The 16333-nt window shown below is 38.2% G+C and overlaps 5 non-coding genes across 5 annotated transcripts; all 5 read left to right on the top strand.

Moving 5' to 3' along the window:
* The first annotated feature begins 1838 nt into the window (after nucleotides 1-1838).
* TRNAF-GAA (transfer RNA phenylalanine (anticodon GAA)) lies at nucleotides 1839-1911 on the top strand. The gene has a single exon. It is a non-coding gene; the product is annotated as a tRNA-Phe (tRNA).
* A 6893-nt stretch (nucleotides 1912-8804) lies between these two features.
* Nucleotides 8805-8877, top strand: TRNAF-GAA (transfer RNA phenylalanine (anticodon GAA)). Its single transcript has one exon. It is a non-coding gene; the product is annotated as a tRNA-Phe (tRNA).
* A 3411-nt stretch (nucleotides 8878-12288) lies between these two features.
* On the top strand, nucleotides 12289-12361 carry TRNAF-GAA (transfer RNA phenylalanine (anticodon GAA)). Its single transcript has one exon. It is a non-coding gene; the product is annotated as a tRNA-Phe (tRNA).
* Nucleotides 12362-12870: 509 nt separating this feature from the next.
* TRNAF-GAA (transfer RNA phenylalanine (anticodon GAA)) lies at nucleotides 12871-12943 on the top strand. Its single transcript has one exon. It is a non-coding gene; the product is annotated as a tRNA-Phe (tRNA).
* Nucleotides 12944-15769: 2826 nt separating this feature from the next.
* TRNAF-GAA (transfer RNA phenylalanine (anticodon GAA)) lies at nucleotides 15770-15842 on the top strand. The gene has a single exon. It is a non-coding gene; the product is annotated as a tRNA-Phe (tRNA).
* The last annotated feature ends 491 nt before the right edge of the window (nucleotides 15843-16333 follow it).

Genomic DNA, 16333 nt, shown 5'->3' with positions numbered 1-16333 from the left:
TATCTCTACCATATGAGGTTAAAAATCCAGGTCCTGCATCTATTTTGTTAAATGGTTCAAATTAAAGTATGAAGACCCCAGCTATCAGAAGGCTGAAATAGCTCAGTTGGGAGAGCGTTAGACTGAAGATCTAAAGGTCCCTGGTTCAATCCTGGGTTTCGGCACAGTTGAGAGGTTCCTTTCTTCTAACAAAATAGGTCTTGGAATCAGCTGTAGTTCTTTTTCTCTATTCATCAAATTTTTTCCAACTGATCTACAACACAATCAATTTAACATAGACTTTGCTTTATGTCCTCCTTCTAAACTTGCTTCCACCTCTCTTACCTTCAGGTTTGACAATGATTATTTCCCATTTCATGTTTTTTTGTAAAGTAAACTCTTGTCTGCATTACCTTCCACTTCCCCTTGAACACAGATGTCAGTAGTCAGATGACATTGCTTACCTACTCATGCCAAATATATCTGGGTAATATAGTGCTAGTCCATTCAGAGTTAAAAAAACAACTACCGAACCTGGATCCCAAAAATGCTATTTACCCATTGCACCAGTTAATTGCGGAATGATACAGGACTCCTTAAAACATATCTCTACCATATGAGGTTAAAAATCCAGGTCCTGCATCTATTTTGTTAAATGGTTTAAATTAAAGTATGAAGACCACAGCTATAAGCAGGCCGAAATAGCTCAGTTGGGAGAGCGTTAGACTGAAGATCTAAAGGTCCCTTGTTCAATCCCGGGTTTCGGCACAGTTGAGAGGTTCCTTGCTTCTAACAAAATAGGTCTTGGAATCAGCTGTAGTACTTTTTCTCTATTCATCAAATTTTTTCCAACTGATCTACAACACAATCAATTTAACATAGACTTTGCTTTATGTCCTCCTTCTAAACTTGCTTCCACCTCTCTTACCTTCAGGTTTGACAATGAATATTTCCCATTTAATGCTTTTTTGTAAAGTAAACTCTTGTCTGCATTACCTTCCACTTCCCCTTGAACACAGATGTCAGTAGTCAGATGACATTGCTTACCTACTCATGCCAAATATATCTGGGTAATATAGTGCTAGTCCATTCAGAGTTAAAAAAACAACTACCTAACCTGGATCCCAAAAATGCTATTTGCCCATTGCACCAGTTAATTGCGGAATGATACAGGACTCCTTAAAACATATCTCTACCATATGAGGTTAAAAATCCAGGTCCTGCATCTATTTTGTTAAATGGTTTAAATTAAAGTATGAAGACCACAGCTGTAAGCAGGCTGCAATATCTCAGTTGGGAGAGGGTTAGACTGAAGATCTAAAGGTACCTGGTTCAATCCTGGGTTTCGGCACAGTTGAGAGGTTCCTTGCTTCTAACAAAATAGGTCTTGGAATCAGCTGTAGTACTTTTTTCTCTATCAACATTTTTATCAACTGATCTACAAAATGATCAATTCAACATAGACTTTGCTTTCTGTCCTCCTTTTAAACTTTCTTCCACCTATCTTGCCTTCAGGTTTGACAATGAATGTTTCCCATTTCGTCCTTTTTTGTAAAGTAAACTCTTGTCTGCATCACATTCCACTTCCCCTTGAACACAGATGTCAGTAGTCAGATGACATTGCTTACCTACTCATGCCAAATATATCTAGGTAATATAGTGCTAGTCCATTCAGAGTTAAAAAAACAACTACCTAACCTGGATCCCAAAAATGCTATTTACCCATTGCACCAGTTAACTGGGGAATGATACAGGACTCCTTAAAACATATCTCTACCATATGAGGTTAAAAATCCAGGTCCTGCATCTATTTTGTTAAATGGTTCAAATTAAAGTATGAAGACACCAGCTATCAGAAGGCCGAAATAGCTCAGTTGGGAGAGCGTTAGACTGAAGATCTAAAGGTCCCTGGTTCAATCCCGGGTTTCGGCACAGTTGTGAGGTTCCTTGCTTCTAACAAAATAGGTCTTGGAATCAGCTGTAGTACTTTTTCTCTATTCATCAAATTTTTTCCAACTGATCTACAACACAATCAATTTAACATAGACTTTGCTTTATGTCCTCCTTCTAAACTTGCTTCCACCTCTCTTACCTTCAGGTTTGACAATGAATATTTCCCATTTCATGCTTTTTTGTAAAGTAAACTCTTGTCTGCATTACCTTCCACTTCCCCTTGAACACAGATGTCAGTAGTCAGCTGACATTGCTTACCTACTCATGCCAAATATATCTGGGTAATATAGTGCTAGTCCATTCAGAGTTAAAAAAACAACTACCTAACCTGGATCCCATTAATGCTATTTACCCATTGCACCAGTTAATTGCGGAATGATACAGGACTCCTTAAAACATATATCTACCATATGAGGTTAAAAATCCAGGTCCTGCATCTATTTTGTTAAATGGTTTAAATTAAAGTATGAAGACCACAGCTATAAGCAGGCTGAAATAGCTCAGTTGGGAGAGCGTTAGACTGAAGATCTAAAGGTCCCTGGTTCAATCCCGGGTTTTGGCACAGTTGAGAGGTTCCTTGCTTCTAACAAAATAGGTCTTGGAATCAGCTGTAGTACTTTTTCTCTATTCATCAAATTTTTTCCAACTGATCTACAACACAATCAATTTAACATAGACTTTGCTTTATGTCCTCCTTCTAAACTTGCTTCCACCTCTATTACCTTCAGGTTTGACAATGAATATTTCCCATTTCATGCTTTTTTGTAAAGTAAACTCTTGTCTGCATTACCTTCCACTTCCCCTTGAACACAGATGTCAGTAGTCAGATGACATTGCTTACCTACTCATGCCAAATATATCTGGGTAATATAGTGCTAGTCCATTCAGAGTTAAAAAAACAACTACCTAACCTGGATCCCAAAAATGCTATTTGCCCATTGCACCAGTTAATTGCGGAATGATACAGGACTCCTTAAAACATATCTCTACCATATGAGGTTAAAAATCCAGGTCCTGCATCTATTTTGTTAAATGGTTTAAATTAAAGTATGAAGACCACAGCTATAAGCAGGCCGCAATACCTCAGTTGGGAGAGCGTTAGACTGAAGATCTAAAGGTCCCTGGTTCAATCCCGGGTTTCGGCACAGTTGAGAGGTTCCTTGCTTCTAACAAAATAGGTCTTGGAATCAGCTGTAGTACTTTTTTCTCTATCAACATTTTTATCAACTGATCTACAAAATGATCAATTCAACATAGACTTCGCTTTCTGTCCTCCTTTTAAACTTTCTTCCACCTATCTTGCCTTCAGGTTTGACAATGAATGTTTCCCATTTCGTCCTTTTTTGTAAAGTAAACTCTTGTCTGCATCACATTCCACTTCCCCTTGAACACAGATGTCAGTAGTCAGATGACATTGCTTACCTACTCATGCCAAATATATCTAGGTAATATAGTGCTAGTCCATTCAGAGTTAAAAAAACAACTACCTAACCTGGATCCCAAAAATGCTATTTACCCATTGCACCAGTTAACTGGGGAATGATACAGGACTCCTTAAAACATATCTCTACCATATGAGGTTAAAAATCCAGGTCCTGCATCTATTTTGTTAAATGGTTCAAATTAAAGTATGAAGACACCAGCTATCAGAAGGCCGAAATAGCTCAGTTGGGAGAGCGTTAGACTGAAGAACTAAAGGTCCCTGGTTCAATCCCGGGTTTCGGCACAGTTGAGAGGTTCCTTGCTTCTAACAAAATAGGTCTTGTAGTACTTTTTCTCTATTCATCAAATTTTTTCCAACTGATCTACAACACAATCAATTTAACATAGACTTTGCTTTATGTCCTCCTTCTAAACTTGCTTCCACCTCTCTTACCTTCAGGTTTGACAATGAATATTTCCCATTTCATGCTTTTTTGTAAAGTAAACTCTTGTCTGCATTACCTTCCACTTCCCCTTGAACACAGATGTCAGTAGTCAGATGACATTACTTACCTACTCATGCCAAATATATCTGGGTAATATAGTGCTAGTCCATTCAGAGTTAAAAAAACAACTACCTAACCTGGATCCCAAAAATGCTATTTACCCATTGCACCAGTTAACTGGGGAATGATACAGGACTCCTTAAAACATCTCTACCATATGAGGTTAAAAATCCAGGTCCTGCATCTATTTTGTTAAATGGTTCAAATTAAAGTATGAAGACCCCAGCTATCAGAAGGCCGAAATAGCTCAGTTGGGAGAGCGTCAGACTGAAGATCTAAAGGTCCCTGGTTCAATCCCGGGTTTCGGCACAGTTGAGAGGTTCCTTGCTTCTAACAAAATAGATCTTGGAATCAGCTGTAGTACTTTTTCTCTATTCATCAAATTTTTTCCAACTGATCTACAACACAATCAATTTAACATAGACTTTGCTTTATGTCCTCCTTCTAAACTTGCTTCCACCTCTCTTACCTTCAGGTTTGACAATGAATATTTCCCATTTCATGCTTTTTTGTAAAGTAAACTCTTGTCTGCATTACCTTCCACTTCCCCTTGAACACAGATGTCAGTAGTCAGCTGACATTGCTTACCTACTCATGCCAAATATATCTGGGTAATATAGTGCTAGTCCATTCAGAGTTAAAAAAACAACTACCTAACCTGGATCCCATTAATGCTATTTACCCATTGCACCAGTTAATTGTGGAATGATACAGGACTCCTTAAAACATATATCTACCATATGAGGTTAAAAATCCAGGTCCTGCATCTATTTTGTTAAATGGTTTAAATTAAAGTATGAAGACCACAGCTATAAGCAGGCTGAAATAGCTCAGTTGGGAGAGCGTTAGACTGAAGATCTAAAGGTCCCTGGTTCAATCCCGGGTTTTGGCACAGTTGAGAGGTTCCTTGCTTCTAACAAAATAGGTCTTGGAATCAGCTGTAGTACTTTTTCTCTATTCATCAAATTTTTTCCAACTGATCTACAACACAATCAATTTAACATAGACTTTGCTTTATGTCCTCCTTCTAAACTTGCTTCCACCTCTATTACCTTCAGGTTTGACAATGAATATTTCCCATTTCATGCTTTTTTGTAAAGTAAACTCTTGTCTGCATTACCTTCCACTTCCCCTTGAACACAGATGTCAGTAGTCAGATGACATTGCTTACCTACTCATGCCAAATATATCTGGGTAATATAGTGCTAGTCCATTCAGAGTTAAAAAAACAACTACCTAACCTGGATCCCAAAAATGCTATTTGCCCATTGCACCAGTTAATTGCGGAATGATACAGGACTCCTTAAAACATATCTCTACCATATGAGGTTAAAAATCCAGGTCCTGCATCTATTTTGTTAAATGGTTTAAATTAAAGTATGAAGACCACAGCTATAAGCAGGCCGCAATAGCTCAGTTGGGAGAGTGTTAGATTGAAGATCTAAAGGTCCCTGGTTCAATCCCGGGTTTCGGCACAGTTGAGAGGTTCCTTGCTTCTAACAAAATAGGTCTTGGAATCAGCTGTAGTACTTTTTTCTCTATCAACATTTTTATCAACTGATCTACAAAATGATCAATTCAACATAGACTTTGCTTTCTGTCCTCCTTTTAAACTTTCTTCCACCTATCTTGCCTTCAGGTTTGACAATGAATGTTTCCCATTTCGTCCTTTTTTGTAAAGTAAACTCTTGTCTGCATCACATTCCACTTCCCCTTGAACACAGATGTCAGTAGTCAGATGACATTGCTTACCTACTCATGCCAAATATATCTAGGTAATATAGTGCTAGTCCATTCAGAGTTAAAAAAACAACTACCTAACCTGGATCCCAAAAATGCTATTTACCCATTGCACCAGTTAACTGGGGAATGATACAGGACTCCTTAAAACATATCTCTACCATATGAGGTTAAAAATCCAGGTCCTGCATCTATTTTGTTAAATGGTTCAAATTAAAGTATGAAGACACCAGCTATCAGAAGGCCGAAATAGCTCAGTTGGGAGAGCGTTAGACTGAAGATATAAAGGTCCCTGGTTCAATCCCGGGTTTCGGCACAGTTGAGAGGTTCCTTGCTTCTAACAAAATAGGTCTTGGAATCAGCTGTAGTACTTTTTCTCTATTCATCAAATTTTTTCCAACTGATCTACAACACAATCAATTTAACATAGACTTTGCTTTATGTCCTCCTTCTAAACTTGCTTCCACCTCTATTACCTTCAGGTTTGACAATGAATATTTCCCATTTCATGCTTTTTTGTAAAGTAAACTCTTGTCTGCATTACCTTCCACTTCCCCTTGAACACAGATGTCAGTAGTCAGATGACATTGCTTACCTACTCATGCCAAATATATCTGGGTAATATAGTGCTAGTCCATTCAGAGTTAAAAAAACAACTACCTAACCTGGATCCCAAAAATGCTATTTGCCCATTGCACCAGTTAATTGCGGAATGATACAGGACTCCTTAAAACATATCTCTACCATATGAGGTTAAAAATCCAGGTCCTGCATCTATTTTGTTAAATGGTTTAAATTAAAGTATGAAGACCACAGCTATAAGCAGGCCGCAATAGCTCAGTTGGGAGAGCGTTAGATTGAAGATCTAAAGGTCCCTGGTTCAATCCCGGGTTTCGGCACAGTTGAGAGGTTCCTTGCTTCTAACAAAATAGGTCTTGGAATCAGCTGTAGTACTTTTTTCTCTATCAACATTTTTATCAACTGATCTACAAAATGATCAATTCAACATAGACTTTGCTTTCTGTCCTCCTTTTAAACTTTCTTCCACCTATCTTGCCTTCAGGTTTGACAATGAATGTTTCCCATTTCGTCCTTTTTTGTAAAGTAAACTCTTGTCTGCATCACATTCCACTTCCCCTTGAACACAGATGTCAGTAGTCAGATGACATTGCTTACCTACTCATGCCAAATATATCTAGGTAATATAGTGCTAGTCCATTCAGAGTTAAAAAAACAACTACCTAACCTGGATCCCAAAAATGCTATTTACCCATTGCACCAGTTAACTGGGGAATGATACAGGACTCCTTAAAACATATCTCTACCATATGAGGTTAAAAATCCAGGTCCTGCATCTATTTTGTTAAATGGTTCAAATTAAAGTATGAAGACACCAGCTATCAGAAGGCCGAAATAGCTCAGTTGGGAGAGCGTTAGACTGAAGATATAAAGGTCCCTGGTTCAATCCCGGGTTTCGGCACAGTTGAGAGGTTCCTTGCTTCTAACAAAATAGGTCTTGTAGTACTTTTTCTCTATTCATCAAATTTTTTCCAACTGATCTACAACACAATCAATTTAACATAGACTTTGCTTTATGTCCTCCTTCTAAACTTGCTTCCACCTCTCTTACCTTCAGGTTTGACAATGAATATTTCCCATTTCATGCTTTTTTGTAAAGTAAACTCTTGTCTGCATTACCTTCCACTTCCCCTTGAACACAGATGTCAGTAGTCAGATGACATTGCTTACCTACTCATGCCAAATATATCTGGGTAATATAGTGCTAGTCCATTCAGAGTTAAAAAAACAACTACCTAACCTGGATCCCAAAAATGCTATTTACCCATTGCACCAGTTAACTGGGGAATGATACAGGACTCCTTAAAACATATCTCTACCATATGAGGTTAAAAATCCAGGTCCTGCATCTATTTTGTTAAATGGTTCAAATTAAAGTATGAAGACCCCAGCTATCAGAAGGCCGAAATAGCTCAGTTGGGAGAGCGTCAGACTGAAGATCTAAAGGTCCCTGGTTCAATCCCGGGTTTCGGCACAGTTGAGAGGTTCCTTGCTTCTAACAAAATAGGTCTTGGAATCAGCTGTAGTACTTTTTCTCTATTCATCAAATTTTTTCCAACTGATCTACAACACAATCAATTTAACATAGACTTTGCTTTATGTCCTCCTTCTAAACTTGCTTCCACCTCTCTTACCTTCAGGTTTGACAATGAATATTTCCCATTTCATGCTTTTTTGTAAAGTAAACTCTTGTCTGCATTACCTTCCACTTCCCCTTGAACACAGATGTCAGTAGTCAGATGACATTGCTTACCTACTCATGCCAAATATATCTGGGTAATATAGTGCTAGTCCATTCAGAGTTAAAAAAACAACTACCTAACCTGGATCCCAAAAATGCTATTTGCCCATTGCACCAGTTAATTGCGGAATGATACAGGACTCCTTAAAACATATCTCTACCATATGAGGTTAAAAATCCAGGTCCTGCATCTATTTCGTTAAATGGTTTAAATTAAAGTATGAAGACCACAGCTATAAGCAGGCCGCAATAGCTCAGTTGGGAGAGCGTTAGACTGAAGATCTAAAGGTCCCTGGTTCAATCCCGGGTTTCGGCACAGTTGAGAGGTTCCTTGCTTCTAACAAAATAGGTCTTGGAATCAGCTGTAGTACTTTTTTCTCTATCAACATTTTTATCAACTGATCTACAAAATGATCAATTCAACATAGACTTTGCTTTCTGTCCTCCTTTTAAACTTTCTTCCACCTATCTTGCCTTCAGGTTTGACAATGAATGTTTCCCATTTCGTCCTTTTTTGTAAAGTAAACTCTTGTCTGCATCACATTCCACTTCCCCTTGAACACAGATGTCAGTAGTCAGATGACATTGCTTACCTACTCATGCCAAATATATCTAGGTAATATAGTGCTAGTCCATTCAGAGTAAAAAAAACAACTACCTAACCTGGATCCCAAAAATGCTATTTACCCATTGCACCAGTTAACTGGGGAATGATACAGGACTCCTTAAAACATATCTCTACCATATGAGGTTAAAAATCCAGGTCCTGCATCTATTTTGTTAAATGGTTCAAATTAAAGTATGAAGACCCCAGCTATCAGAAGGCCGAAATAGCTCAGTTGGGAGAGCGTTAGACTGAAGATCTAAAGGTCCCTGGTTCAATCCCGGGTTTCGGCACATTTGAGAGGTTCCTTGCTTCTAACAAAATAGGTCTTGGAATCAGCTGTAGTACTTTTTCTCTATTCATCAATTTTTTTCCAACTGATCTACAACACAATCAATTTAACATAGACTTTGCCTTATGTCCTCCTTCTAAACTTGCTTCCACCTCTCTTACCTTCAGGTTTGACAATGAATATTTCCCATTTCATGCTTTTTTGTAAAGTAAACTCTTGTCTGCATTACCTTCCACTTCCCCTTGAACACAGATGTCAGTAGTCAGCTGACATTGCTTACCTACTCATGCCAAATATATCTGGGTAATATAGTGCTAGTCCATTCAGAGTTAAAAAAACAACTACCTAACCTGGATCCCAAAAATGCTATTTACCCATTGCACCAGTTAACTGGGGAATGATACAGGACTCCTTAAAACATATCTCTACCATATGAGGTTAAAAATCCAGGTCCTGCATCTATTTTGTTAAATGGTTCAAATTAAAGTATGAAGACACCAGCTATCAGAAGGCCGAAATAGCTCAGTTGGGAGAGCGTTAGACTGAAGATATAAAGGTCCCTGGTTCAATCCCGGGTTTCGGCACAGTTGAGAGGTTCCTTGCTTCTAACAAAATAGGTCTTGGAATCAGCTGTAGTACTTTTTCTCTATTCATCAAATTTTTTCCAACTGATCTACAACACAATCAATTTAACATAGACTTTGCTTTATGTCCTCCTTCTAAACTTGCTTCCACCTCTATTACCTTCAGGTTTGACAATGAATATTTCCCATTTCATGCTTTTTTGTAAAGTAAACTCTTGTCTGCATTACCTTCCACTTCCCCTTGAACACAGATGTCAGTAGTCAGATGACATTGCTTACCTACTCATGCCAAATATATCTGGGTAATATAGTGCTAGTCCATTCAGAGTTAAAAAAACAACTACCTAACCTGGATCCCAAAAATGCTATTTGCCCATTGCACCAGTTAATTGCGGAATGATACAGGACTCCTTAAAACATATCTCTACCATATGAGGTTAAAAATCCAGGTCCTGCATCTATTTCGTTAAATGGTTTAAATTAAAGTATGAAGACCACAGCTATAAGCAGGCCGCAATAGCTCAGTTGGGAGAGCGTTAGATTGAAGATCTAAAGGTCCCTGGTTCAATCCCGGGTTTCGGCACAGTTGAGAGGTTCCTTGCTTCTAACAAAATAGGTCTTGGAATCAGCTGTAGTACTTTTTTCTCTATCAACATTTTTATCAACTGATCTACAAAATGATCAATTCAACATAGACTTTGCTTTCTGTCCTCCTTTTAAACTTTCTTCCACCTATCTTGCCTTCAGGTTTGACAATGAATGTTTCCCATTTCGTCCTTTTTTGTAAAGTAAACTCTTGTCTGCATCACATTCCACTTCCCCTTGAACACAGATGTCAGTAGTCAGATGACATTGCTTACCTACTCATGCCAAATATATCTAGGTAATATAGTGCTAGTCCATTCAGAGTTAAAAAAACAACTACCTAACCTGGATCCCAAAAATGCTATTTACCCATTGCACCAGTTAACTGGGGAATGATACAGGACTCCTTAAAACATATCTCTACCATATGAGGTTAAAAATCCAGGTCCTGCATCTATTTTGTTAAATGGTTCAAATTAAAGTATGAAGACACCAGCTATCAGAAGGCCGAAATAGCTCAGTTGGGAGAGCGTTAGACTGAAGATATAAAGGTCCCTGGTTCAATCCCGGGTTTCGGCACAGTTGAGAGGTTCCTTGCTTCTAACAAAATAGGTCTTGTAGTACTTTTTCTCTATTCATCAAATTTTTTCCAACTGATCTACAACACAATCAATTTAACATAGACTTTGCCTTATGTCCTCCTTCTAAACTTGCTTCCACCTCTCTTACCTTCAGGTTTGACAATGAATATTTCCCATTTCATGCTTTTTTGTAAAGTAAACTCTTGTCTGCATTACCTTCCACTTCCCCTTGAACACAGATGTCAGTAGTCAGATGACATTGCTTACCTACTCATGCCAAATATATCTGGGTAATATAGTGCTAGTCCATTCAGAGTTAAAAAAACAACTACCTAACCTGGATCCCAAAAATGCTATTTACCCATTGCACCAGTTAACTGGGGAATGATACAGGACTCCTTAAAACATATCTCTACCATATGAGGTTAAAAATCCAGGTCCTGCATCTATTTTGTTAAATGGTTCAAATTAAAGTATGAAGACCCCAGCTATCAGAAGGCCGAAATAGCTCAGTTGGGAGAGCGTCAGACTGAAGATCTAAAGGTCCCTGGTTCAATCCCGGGTTTCGGCACAGTTGAGAGGTTCCTTGCTTCTAACAAAATAGGTCTTGGAATCAGCTGTAGTACTTTTTCTCTATTCATCAAATTTTTTCCAACTGATCTACAACACAATCAATTTAACATAGACTTTGCTTTATGTCCTCCTTCTAAACTTGCTTCCACCTCTCTTACCTTCAGGTTTGACAATGAATATTTCCCATTTCATGCTTTTTTGTAAAGTAAACTCTTGTCTGCATTACCTTCCACTTCCCCTTGAACACAGATGTCAGTAGTCAGATGACATTGCTTACCTACTCATGCCAAATATATCTGGGTAATATAGTGCTAGTCCATTCAGAGTTAAAAAAACAACTACCTAACCTGGATCCCAAAAATGCTATTTGCCCATTGCACCAGTTAATTGCGGAATGATACAGGACTCCTTAAAACATATCTCTACCATATGAGGTTAAAAATCCAGGTCCTGCATCTATTTCGTTAAATGGTTTAAATTAAAGTATGAAGACCACAGCTATAAGCAGGCCGCAATAGCTCAGTTGGGAGAGCGTTAGACTGAAGATCTAAAGGTCCCTGGTTCAATCCCGGGTTTCGGCACAGTTGAGAGGTTCCTTGCTTCTAACAAAATAGGTCTCGGAATCAGCTGTAGTACTTTTTTCTCTATCAACATTTTTATCAACTGATCTACAAAATGATCAATTCAACATAGACTTTGCTTTCTGTCCTCCTTTTAAACTTTCTTCCACCTATCTTGCCTTCAGGTTTGACAATGAATGTTTCCCATTTCGTCCTTTTTTGTAAAGTAAACTCTTGTCTGCATCACATTCCACTTCCCCTTGAACACAGATGTCAGTAGTCAGATGACATTGCTTACCTACTCATGCCAAATATATCTAGGTAATATAGTGCTAGTCCATTCAGAGTAAAAAAAACAACTACCTAACCTGGATCCCAAAAATGCTATTTACCCATTGCACCAGTTAACTGGGGAATGATACAGGACTCCTTAAAACATATCTCTACCATATGAGGTTAAAAATCCAGGTCCTGCATCTATTTTGTTAAATGGTTCAAATTAAAGTATGAAGACCCCAGCTATCAGAAGGCCGAAATAGCTCAGTTGGGAGAGCGTTAGACTGAAGATCTAAAGGTCCCTGGTTCAATCCCGGGTTTCGGCACATTTGAGAGGTTCCTTGCTTCTAACAAAATAGGTCTTGGAATCAGCTGTAGTACTTTTTCTCTATTCATCAAATTTTTTCCAACTGATCTACAACACAATCAATTTAACATAGACTTTGCCTTATGTCCTCCTTCTAAACTTGCTTCCACCTCTCTTACCTTCAGGTTTGACAATGAATATTTCCCATTTCATGCTTTTTTGTAAAGTAAACTCTTGTCTGCATTACCTTCCACTTCCCCTTGAACACAGATGTCAGTAGTCAGCTGACATTGCTTACCTACTCATGCCAAATATATCTGGGTAATATAGTGCTAGTCCATTCAGAGTTAAAAAAACAACTACCTAACCTGGATCCCAAAAATGCTATTTACCCATTGTACCATTAATTGCGGAATGATACAGGACTCCTTAAAACATATCTCTACCATATGAGGTTAAAAATCCAGGTCCTGCATCTATTTTGTTAAATGGTTTAAATTAAAGTATGAAGACCACAGCTATAAGCAGGCCGAAATAGCTCAGTTGGGAGAGCGTTAGACTGAAGATCTAAAGGTCCCTGGTTCAATCCCGGGTTTTGGCACAGTTGAGAGGTTCCTTGCTTCTAACAAAATAGGTCTTGGAATCAGCTGTAGTACTTTTTTCTCTATCAACATTTTTATCAACTGATCTACAAAATGATCAATTCAACATAGACTTTGCTTTCTGTCCTCCTTTTAAACTTTCTTCCACCTATCTTGCCTTCAGGTTTGACAATGAATGTTTCCCATTTCGTCCTTTTTTGTAAAGTAAACTCTTGTCTGCATCACATTCCACTTCCCCTTGAACACAGATGTCAGTAGTCAGATGACATTGCTTACCTACTCATGCCAAATATATCTAGGTAATATAGTGCTAGTCCATTCAGAGTTAAAAAAACATCTACCTAACCTGGATCCCAAAAATGCTATTTGCCCATTGCACCAGTTAATTGCGGAATGATACAGGACTCCTTAAAACATATCTCTACCATATGAGGTTAAAAATCCAGGTCCTGCATCTATTTTGTTAAATGGTTTAAATTAAAGTATGAAGACCACAGCTATAAGCAGGCCGCAATAGCTCAGTTGGGAGAGCGTTAGATTGAAGATCTAAAGGTCCCTGGTTCAATCCCGGGTTTCGGCACAGTTGAGAGGTTCCTTGCTTCTAACAAAATAGGTCTTGGAATCAGCTGTAGTACTTTTTTCTCTATCAACATTTTTATCAACTGATCTACAAAATGATCAATTCAACATAGACTTTGCTTTCTGTCCTCCTTTTAAACTTTCTTCCACCTATCTTGCCTTCAGGTTTGACAATGAATGTTTCCCATTTCGTCCTTTTTTGTAAAGTAAACTCTTGTCTGCATCACATTCCACTTCCCCTTGAACACAGATGTCAGTAGTCAGATGACATTGCTTACCTACTCATGCCAAATATATCTAGGTAATATAGTGCTAGTCCATTCAGAGTTAAAAAAACAACTACCTAACCTGGATCCCAAAAATGCTATTTACCCATTGCACCAGTTAACTGGGGAATGATACAGGACTCCTTAAAACATATCTCTACCATATGAGGTTAAAAATCCAGGTCCTGCATCTATTTTGTTAAATGGTTCAAATTAAAGTATGAAGACACCAGCTATCAGAAGGCCGAAATAGCTCAGTTGGGAGAGCGTTAGACTGAAGATATAAAGGTCCCTGGTTCAATCCCGGGTTTCGGCACAGTTGAGAGGTTCCTTGCTTCTAACAAAATAGGTCTTGTAGTACTTTTTCTCTATTCATCAAATTTTTTCCAACTGATCTACAACACAATCAATTTAACATAGACTTTGCTTTATGTCCTCCTTCTAAACTTGCTTCCACCTCTCTTACCTTCAGGTTTGACAATGAATATTTCCCATTTCATGCTTTTTTGTAAAGTAAACTCTTGTCTGCATTACCTTCCACTTCCCCTTGAACACAGATGTCAGTAGTCAGATGACATTGCTTACCTACTCATGCCAAATATATCTGGGTAATATAGTGCTAGTCCATTCAGAGTTAAAAAAACAACTACCTAACCTGGATCCCAAAAATGCTATTTACCCATTGCACCAGTTAACTGGGGAATGATACAGGACTCCTTAAAACATATCTCTACCATATGAGGTTAAAAATCCAGGTCCTGCATCTATTTTGTTAAATGGTTCAAATTAAAGTATGAAGACCCCAGCTATCAGAAGGCCGAAATAGCTCAGTTGGGAGAGCGTCAGACTGAAGATCTAAAGGTCCCTGGTTCAATCCCGGGTTTCGGCACAGTTGAGAGGTTCCTTGCTTCTAACAAAATAGGTCTTGGAATCAGCTGTAGTACTTTTTCTCTATTCATCAAATTTTTTCCAACTGATCTACAACACAATCAATTTAACATAGACTTTGCTTTATGTCCTCCTTCTAAACTTGCTTCCACCTCTCTTACCTTCAGGTTTGACAATGAATATTTCCCATTTCATGCTTTTTTGTAAAGTAAACTCTTGTCTGCATTACCTTCCACTTCCCCTTGAACACAGATGTCAGTAGTCAGATGACATTGCTTACCTACTCATGCCAAATATATCTGGGTAATATAGTGCTAGTCCATTCAGAGTTAAAAAAACAACTACCTAACCTGGATCCCAAAAATGCTATTTGCCCATTGCACCAGTTAATTGCGGAATGATACAGGACTCCTTAAAACATATCTCTACCATATGAGGTTAAAAATCCAGGTCCTGCATCTATTTCGTTAAATGGTTTAAATTAAAGTATGAAGACCACAGCTATAAGCAGGCCGCAATAGCTCAGTTGGGAGAGCGTTAGACTGAAGATCTAAAGGTCCCTGGTTCAATCCCGGGTTTCGGCACAGTTGAGAGGTTCCTTGCTTCTAACAAAATAGGTCTTGGAATCAGCTGTAGTACTTTTTTCTCTATCAACATTTTTATCAACTGATCTACAAAATGATCAATTCAACATAGACTTTGCTTTCTGTCCTCCTTTTAAACTTTCTTCCACCTATCTTGCCTTCAGGTTTGACAATGAATGTTTCCCATTTCGTCCTTTTTTGTAAAGTAAACTCTTGTCTGCATCACATTCCACTTCCCCTTGAACACAGATGTCAGTAGTCAGATGACATTGCTTACCTACTCATGCCAAATATATCTAGGTAATATAGTGCTAGTCCATTCAGAGTAAAAAAAACAACTACCTAACCTGGATCCCAAAAATGCTATTTACCCATTGCACCAGTTAACTGGGGAATGATACAGGACTCCTTAAAACATATCTCTACCATATGAGGTTAAAAATCCAGGTCCTGCATCTATTTTGTTAAATGGTTCAAATTAAAGTATGAAGACCCCAGCTATCAGAAGGCCGAAATAGCTCAGTTGGGAGAGCGTTAGACTGAAGATCTAAAGGTCCCTGGTTCAATCCCGGGTTTCGGCACATTTGAGAGGTTCCTTGCTTCTAACAAAATAGGTCTTGGAATCAGCTGTAGTACTTTTTCTCTATTCATCAATTTTTTTCCAACTGATCTACAACACAATCAATTTAACATAGACTTTGCCTTATGTCCTCCTTCTAAACTTGCTTCCACCTCTCTTACCTTCAGGTTTGACAATGAATATTTCCCATTTCATGCTTTTTTGTAAAGTAAACTCTTGTCTGCATTACCTTCCACTTCCCCTTGAACACAGATGTCAGTAGTCAGCTGACATTGCTTACCTACTCATGCCAAATATATCTGGGTAATATAGTGCTAGTCCATTCAGAGTTAAAAAAACAACTACCTAACCTGGATCCCAAAAATGCTATTTACCCATTGCACCAGTTAACTGGGGAATGATACAGGACTCCTTAAAACATATCTCTACCATATGAGGTTAAAAATCCAGGTCCTGCATCTATTTTGTTAAATGGTTCAAATTAAAGTATGA

Source organism: Lissotriton vulgaris, chromosome 8 (assembly GCF_964263255.1).
Source record: "Lissotriton vulgaris chromosome 8, aLisVul1.2, whole genome shotgun sequence".
Taxonomy (NCBI): domain Eukaryota; kingdom Metazoa; phylum Chordata; class Amphibia; order Caudata; family Salamandridae; genus Lissotriton; species Lissotriton vulgaris.
This window is presented reverse-complemented; position numbering and strand designations above follow the sequence as displayed.